This window comes from Cupressus sempervirens, chromosome 7, assembly GCF_028749045.1.
Source record: "Cupressus sempervirens isolate cs-2001-9-10 chromosome 7, ASM2874904v1, whole genome shotgun sequence".
NCBI lineage: Eukaryota > Viridiplantae > Streptophyta > Pinopsida > Cupressales > Cupressaceae > Cupressus > Cupressus sempervirens.
Genome location: NC_143124.1, coordinates 222,288,964 through 222,296,918, shown reverse-complemented (window position 1 = coordinate 222,296,918; position 7,955 = coordinate 222,288,964). Strand labels below are relative to the sequence as shown.

Below are 7,955 nucleotides of genomic sequence, written 5' to 3'. Positions count from 1 at the left end.
CATAGTTTGTCAAATACTTCTTAAGTGAGGAACTTCCCAACTTTTTAAGAGGTGTGATGAAATCCATGATTCAAATAGTCACACCTCGAAGTCAAATTCTAATATTGGTTATCCAAATTTAAAATTGTTGGCAAAAGATATTTTAGCATGTGCACACAATAAGTTTCAAACTCATAAAAGCCTAGAGAGTTCTATCATTCAAAATATTCCTCAATCAGGAGGATATGGAAAAAGCCACAATCAAAAAGTGGGGTGAATAACTTTGGAAGCCTTGGGGTATCCATTATAGACTTTTATGATACATTGTACGTAATGGGATTAGATGAGAAATTTCAAAAAGCAAAAGAAGGGGTGACCAACTCACTAGATTTCAACAAAGATGTTGATGCAAGTTTTTTTTTTTTTTGAAACATATAGAGAGTGGGGTTGGGATATATTTCAAGCATTTCAAAAGCAATCACGGATTGACTCCGGCTATGTGGGACTTAGAGATGTGAACAGTGGTGAAAAGGATGACATGATGCAAAGATTTTTCTTGCTAAAAACTTTGAAGTACTTCTACCTTCTTTTTCTCTCCATCATCTATTATTCCTTAGGAGAAACTCCAAATGACTAGGGTGAAGTTTTTGTGTGTTGTTCAAAGATTAGGTTAGACTCCTCAGAATGTTATTGTTACACAAGTTTTGTACAGGTTGGGATTTTTTGAGGGACTAAAAAGAGGTGCAAGTGCCAATGAGGCATTTAGTTCTGACAGAGCAAGTGCAATTGCAGAGGAGCTAGAAACTACTAGGCAAGAGGACTTGGATTTCACTTGTAACATTTTGGTTCTTGGGAAATCGAGTGTAGGTAAGAGTGTCACAATCAATTCTATTTTTGATGAATCTAAATCTAAAACTAATGCATTTCAACTAGCAACATGCAAGGTTAAGGAGATAATGTGAACCATTCATGGCAGTAAGGTCAGGATCATTGATACACCTTGTCTCATGCCCTCTTCTGCTGATCAACATAGAAATAAAAATACTATTTTGTCTATTAAAAATTTATCAAGAAAAGTCCACCAAATATTGTTTTGTATTTTGATCGTTGATGTGCAAATTAGGGACTAAAATGATCTTCCTTTGCTCAAAATTTTCACCGAGACATTTGGGGTTGCCATTTGGTTCAACACCATTGTAGTTCTCACTCATGCCACATTAGCTCTGCCTGATGGAGCTAATGGATAAATTCTTAGTTATGAGATGTTTGTAGCTTAGTGGTCTCACATTGTGCAACATTCCATACACCAAGGAGTTGGTATCATTTGACTCATGAATCCTATATCTCTTGTGAAGAATCACCCAACACATAGAAGAAACAAGGAGAGTCAGCACGATTTACCAAATGGACAAGTTTGGAAACCCCAATTGTTGTTTTTGTACCTTTCATCAAATGTCTTGGCTAAAGAAAATGCCCTTCTAAAATTGCAAGATAGTACTCCTAGAAAACCACTTGGGCTTCATACACAAGCTCCACCATTGCCTTTTCTATTGTCCTCTCTTTTGCAATCTAGAGCATAGCTGAAATCTCTAGAGGAGGATGGGGAAGATGTTCATTCAGATATAGATCTGGATGATTTATCAGACATAGAAGGTAAAGGTAAGTATGATCAACTCCCTCCTTTTAGGTATTTGACAAAATCTTAGTTATCTAAACTGACCAACGAAGAAAGGGAAGCTTACTTTGATGAAAAGTATAAAAGAGAAAGATTATTCTAGAGGAAGCAGTGGAAAGAGGAGCTAAAAAGGCAAAAAAAATTGAAGAAGCAACGAGATTATGATAGATCAAGACCAAATCCTGAAGAAGAGGATGATGGTTTGCCACCACAAGAGCTAATGCCCATGCTAGATGTGACAATGCCTCAAACATTTGACTCTGACAATATTACTTATAGGTATCTTTTTCTTGATACTCCCAATCAGTGGCTTGTCAGGCCAATTTTGGACATGAATGGTTGGGACCATGATACTGGCTATGATGGAGTAAATATGGAGAGGATGTTTTTTATTAAGAACATACCAACTTTAGTTTCTAAGCAACTTACAAAGGATAAAAAGGAACCTTGAGCACTGGGAGAAGGTTAAACATTTAATCCCGCATTTCTTTTATGGTGGCATCTTTTTCTTTTTAAATACTAAAACACATACTAAACATAGTGTCTTAAGGACAACTCATTTTGGAAGGTAGCTGCATGTGTGGTGGGGCCTGACCTAGATGTGAAAGATAGCTGGAGGTGACTAGAAACAAAATTTTGACCCAATACACACCAGGAAAAGGGATGATGCTAGCATGATCAGAATGTTACCGGAAAGATGTCAAAAAACTTAGAAACAGTGCTGAAAAAGTTGAAGTTTTAGGTGGTCACCATGTCACCACCAAAAAATGGGAGGGTTTCGCCGGAAGCAACATAGTGAACTCTCAAAAAATGGAGATTCCAGCAAGTGACCCATTAGAAAACTTGAAACTTGGCAAAGGAAGATGTGGGTCCCCCATAGATGTCAACATGAATCAGATAATGACAAGTGGTAGCTAGGAAGTGTGTAGATGATGACATGGCATTAATTGAAAAAACCACAAGGTGCCACATGGTACAGATTTTGAGGACGGTTGTGACAAGGTGATCATATTATAATGATGAACAGGACGGTAACACGTGGTAGATCCAATAGTGTTTGCCATGTCACCAAGATGAAGTTGCTCGATGGATAACATAGCAACATGGCGACCCAATAGAAAGTTGACACGTGGCACATATGTGGTGACAAGGTAGACCATTCTAATAGTGACACATGGTAGAGGATCTAGATGTGGTGTGGTTCTTGAGGTGTTGAGGTGGTAGTAGATGACATGTGTGACTATATTGCTGATGATGTCACAAATGTTGACTAGGATAGTGACATAGAAACCCACAACGTGGTAGGATGATATGGCATGCTATCATGGTAGAACAAAGGATGAATTAGATGCTAACACATGGCACCTAGTTGGAGGGTTCCAATGACTATTCATGAAACAAGCCAAACAGGGTTTGACACATGTCACAAGGATGGTCAAACCAAGTTTGACCCAGATGGAGTCTATGAGGGGAATTTTAAAAAATTATGTTTTTAATATTTTCTTCCCTAAAGTACGTGCAGGTCAGAGTTTTTTTAAATAAATGTCTGATTGATTATATAGTTCAGACTTTATAAAAGGTTAAATTTTTGTGCAAATGCTATGCAAAACCATAGAAGGAGCCTAAACTTTAGAGGGGCATAACAGGGGTATTTTTTCACCAAAATGGGCACCCAATATACCATCAGAACTAAGAAGAGATGAGCTATCCATTTCTGAGGTCAATTTTTGCACAAGTATTCATCAATTTGAGCTATAAGCATATTTGTGATTTCTAGGGCATTCTCAGCAAAATGGGTAATTTTCACCATGGAGCATCAAAATTGGTTAGGAGGTAGATATAAAAGCTTGTTGAAGCTTGATTGTGGAAAAAATTGATTCTAAAAGATTATATTGTATTCTAGAGGCCATTAACTAATTTTTCACTTTTACCTTGAGTTCAAATTAGGCATCAAAATCAGTTATGATTTTCAATCAAGTGTTTTAGATATTTCTTGCATTTTGAGGCCAAAATGATGAGGATTTGATTCACCAATTGGAGAGAGATATTAGAGAGATTCTTTTCATTGTTGAAAGGAGGTTTTCCACCTAGACACATGTCATCTTCATAATAGATCTGGGAATTCTCTCATTCTATATCTTTCTTTCTTTCATCCATTGTAAGGGTTGGAAAATATTAGAAAGTTTCTCCGGAATGAAGACATTTAGCAAAATTTGCTCTGGAATTGATGAAATTTGAATGGAAGATCTAGGATGCGTTGGTTCTAGACCATGAAGCTTTTGCTTTGGTTTTGATACCCCCTTCCCATCCAATTAGTTTCTCATTCCTGCCATTTTCTCTCTTGTTTGATAGCATATGTTCATTTTATGGTCTGGTTTATTAGGTCTCTTGTGAGTCAATTTTATGCATTTTTTCATGTATTATTTCAAGGAAATCAATACAAAGAATAAAAGATGTTGAGTTTCAGTTTAAATCTTGTCTCCTTTCTCTATGAGTTGTGATGTTTTATGATCTTTGAACAAAGAGCCTAGATCATAGTTGTAGTCCCTTAAGGTTGTATGTTGCTTCATTGTTGCTTGTAATTCAAGGAATTATGTATATGCTTTAGGAACATCAATAGAATTGGAGGTTTATTGAGGAGGATATTAGGTAAGAATGAGATTTAGATTGAACATTGATATCCAATTTGCAAGGTAAATGGATAGATCTAGAGTCTTGGCATATGATGTGTGTCTAGGATATCCAAAATGCATAAGAGAGATTTATGAATTTGCCCAATGGATCAAGGATTGATCAGCTATAGGATCATTAATTTGTTGTCCATGCATGGTTTTCATCCACTTTCCCCACCCACATAAAATCAAATCAAATTCAAATCATCTTTACATTTTATGTTGAAGAGCTAGAATAGACTACCCTCACTCAGCTTATGAATTTCATAGATTTTCATTTAGCTATTGTAGATCTATGTTATTGCATGAGTTATTAGGAGATATAAGGGTTAAATCTACTTTGATAGATTCAGAAGTATTTTTTTGCACTAGTACCATATTAATTTAATCTGAGGTCCACCCGCCTAGGTTTTGCATGGCCTAAAGTTGAAGAAGGGTCTAGCCTTATATTTGGCCCGGTGTCTAAAAGGATGTGTTAAGGATGGGATTTAGCTTCCCCTAGATGTGTCTTATTCTCATCAGGGTAATTGGAAACCTATAGCATTTTCAAATGCCAACAATTCCTACAATGATGTACGTCATCAACATCAAATTGCTAGGGCTTACCTAGAAGGATGCATGAGGCATCCATTTCAACCACTTCACAAAAGACCTTGTCCTTCAAGTTAGTAATAGAAAAATCTATCTAGGCTTGTTCTACGACTAGAATTTTTTGGCCTTTGGTTAACCATGAAACATTATAGGAGTAAGAGTGTGGCTTCTTAGGTAGGCTTAACTTCTAGATCATTTCACAAGACACAAGATTTTTAGTTGAACCAGAATCTATAAGAAGATTCCATACCTTTCCATGACATTTGATCTTTTTCCTAAAGAGATTCTTCCTTTGTGGAGGTTCTTGGGTTTGTGGTACTTGAAAGAAGGCCTAGCTCATTATCAAGCATTCTCCTTCTTTTGGTTCCAATTCTCTAGCATCAACATTATCTTCTTTCTTATCTTCTTAGACAAGTTTTGCTCTCCTCTCACCTTGGTTGTTGTTGTTCCTCTTCTTAGGGCATCTTCCTACATGATGTCACATTTGGTTGCAATTGAAACATTTCAATGGTTCATTATCTCTTCCTAATTTTTTTCTTCCTATATTGAAATGCCTTCTTCCTCTATAGTTTCCTCTTGAATTAGAGTCACTATTTTCTTTGTCTCCTTGGTCAAAGGTCTTGCTGCTGCTGCCACTATTTTGTTCCTTATTCAAAGAGTTTCTCTTGCCTCTAAAGTTCTTGCATTTCCAAAGTTTTTCTTTCTCTTCCATTTTTCCTCTACCTTGAGTGCCATTTGATGGCACTTATTGACTGTGGTAGGGTAGTGTAGGCTTAGTTCCTCTTGAATGGGCACCTTCAAGCCATTCATGTACCTTGCTAGTTTATCTTCCTCATCTTCTGCCATATTGGTCTTCATACATAGTTTTAGGAACTCCTCAGTGTATGAGTCGACATCCATGTCCTTCTATTTCAAACTTTCCTTCCTCCTATGGAGTTGCACTCCATAATCCTCAAGTACATATGTCTCTTTAATCAAGGTTATCATCCTATTCCATGAATTGATCATGCTCTTTCTATTCTTCACCCTCTCTATTTGGATGAAGTTCCACCAAGTTAGGGTTGCTCCCTTCAACTTGGATCTTGCCATCTTTACCCTCTATTTTTCAGGGATATCCTCACATTCAAAGAATGTTGTCAAAGCCTCTATCCAATCCAAGACTAAATCTACATTCATCTTGCCATTGAAGACTAGAAAATCTATCTTCTCCTCCATGGTTCTCCTCCCCATGGATTTCAAGGCATCTGTGAGAGGCCTTTGGTCTATAGGGATGTGTTGTTCAAAGCCATCCTCCTCTTCTTCACTCCCTCCTTCATCTTAAGACCCACCTTCTTTTTCCTTATCATCAAGCTCCTTCTCATGTTCTTGAAGCCTCTTAGTTAAGGCTTGATTTGCAGCCTTTTGCTCTCTCACCTTCTTTTCTAACTTGCAATTTGTGACCCTTGCAAGGATCTCCTTATTCTTAGGATCATCCATAGGCTCTAATACCACTTGATGTAGCAGTGGACAATGAAAGCCTTCAAACAGCAAGGAATGGTGATCTTTCAAAATCCCTCAACACCCAAGGTGAAGGGTCCAAGTGCCAAATACCTATCACAAGTATAGAAATGACTTAGAGAAGGTTATCATGCAACCCTACACTGTAACATAACCTAATCACTATGCTTACCAAGGTCCTAAGCACCAAAACACACAAATGCACTATTGGATTCCTTCAACAAAAAGAGGGATTAAACCCCAAAAGGTGGATACAAAGACCAGGAGTGGCCTACAATCACTTTTTTGGCCTATTTAGGTCTTACTCACAAGGACTCAATGTTTCTTTCCTTCAAAAGAAACCCATAATGCCAAGTTGCTTCACAACCCAAGGATTTGGCTTGTAACCCTTCCTAAAGTGAAAATTGAACAGAAGTTTGAATATATCCAAATGAGATGATAGTTTTCTTAGGGATTTTGATACCCTTTTAGGTTTTACAGGACATGCCAGAACACCAAATGATGGAAATGCATAGAGGTTGTTGTTGTTGCCACATTAGATCAGGGTGATAGGCCTAATTAGGGCTCCAATTGCACTACAAGTACACTTTCTCCTATGTCAAAACTCAAACCAAGCATGGAGACAAGTGTGGGCTAACCTAAAATCCAAGGTTTCAAGCTTTTATGAATCCCCAACCAAGATCTAAGGATGACTCTCCTTAATTGTTGTTTGGTGTACACATAGGGATGCACACATAGGGTATAGCGACAAATCCAACCCTCTGCATTTTATATAACTTAACCTAAAAAATATCAAAATAATTTGATAAGGCTTGTGTTCCACCTAGGGGAATAAATTTTCCATCATGGAATGTATCAAAACAACCCAGCCCTATTAGAATCCTAATTTTAAGGTTGAATTATAGGCAAAGAGAGTAAAAAATTGATATCTCCCACACTAGACCTGATCAAAGCATGAGACTTGCTACAAAAGGAAGAAGACTAAATGTTATAATTTTTATTATTATTGGCACATTCCCCAACATCTGTACCAATCTGAACAATGGCCTGAAACATGGGATTTGCAGAGAAATGATGTTTGTTTTTATTGATAAATTGTCAAATTGCACAATCCTTCCTACCACCTACCTATGAGGGCTTTTTAGGGCATTCCAAATAGTTATGTGACTAATTTAAACAATTTTATCCATTGGGAGAAGATATTATAGGTTTTTGACAACTTTTAAGAAAAATGCTCAAAAGTAGCATGAAAACTTTTAGAGCAACATTTGCAAAATTTGTAAAATTGCAAATCTAATAACCAAACTTGGTCCAAACACTATACAGATGATCCAACATGGATCTAAACCTTAAAAATATGAAAAACCTAATATCCTTTGAATTTTTAGTCTTATTGACCATTTTGACCTTAGTTAGCCAGGGACTTGTAATCATGCTAATCCTAGAACTACGCCTTACAACTAGGTCTTATGTGCCTGACTAGTACTTCTAACCTAAGTAGAATGTTTAGGACTCTTAGGTGCATTTTTTTGATGATTTTA

General features: G+C 36.9%; 1 pseudogene; it reads left to right on the top strand.

The window, feature by feature from the left end:
- The first annotated feature begins 312 nt into the window (after nucleotides 1-312).
- Nucleotides 313-2,105, top strand: LOC149546300 (translocase of chloroplast 101, chloroplastic pseudogene; annotated as a pseudogene).
- Nucleotides 2,106-7,955: the final 5,850 nt, after the last annotated feature.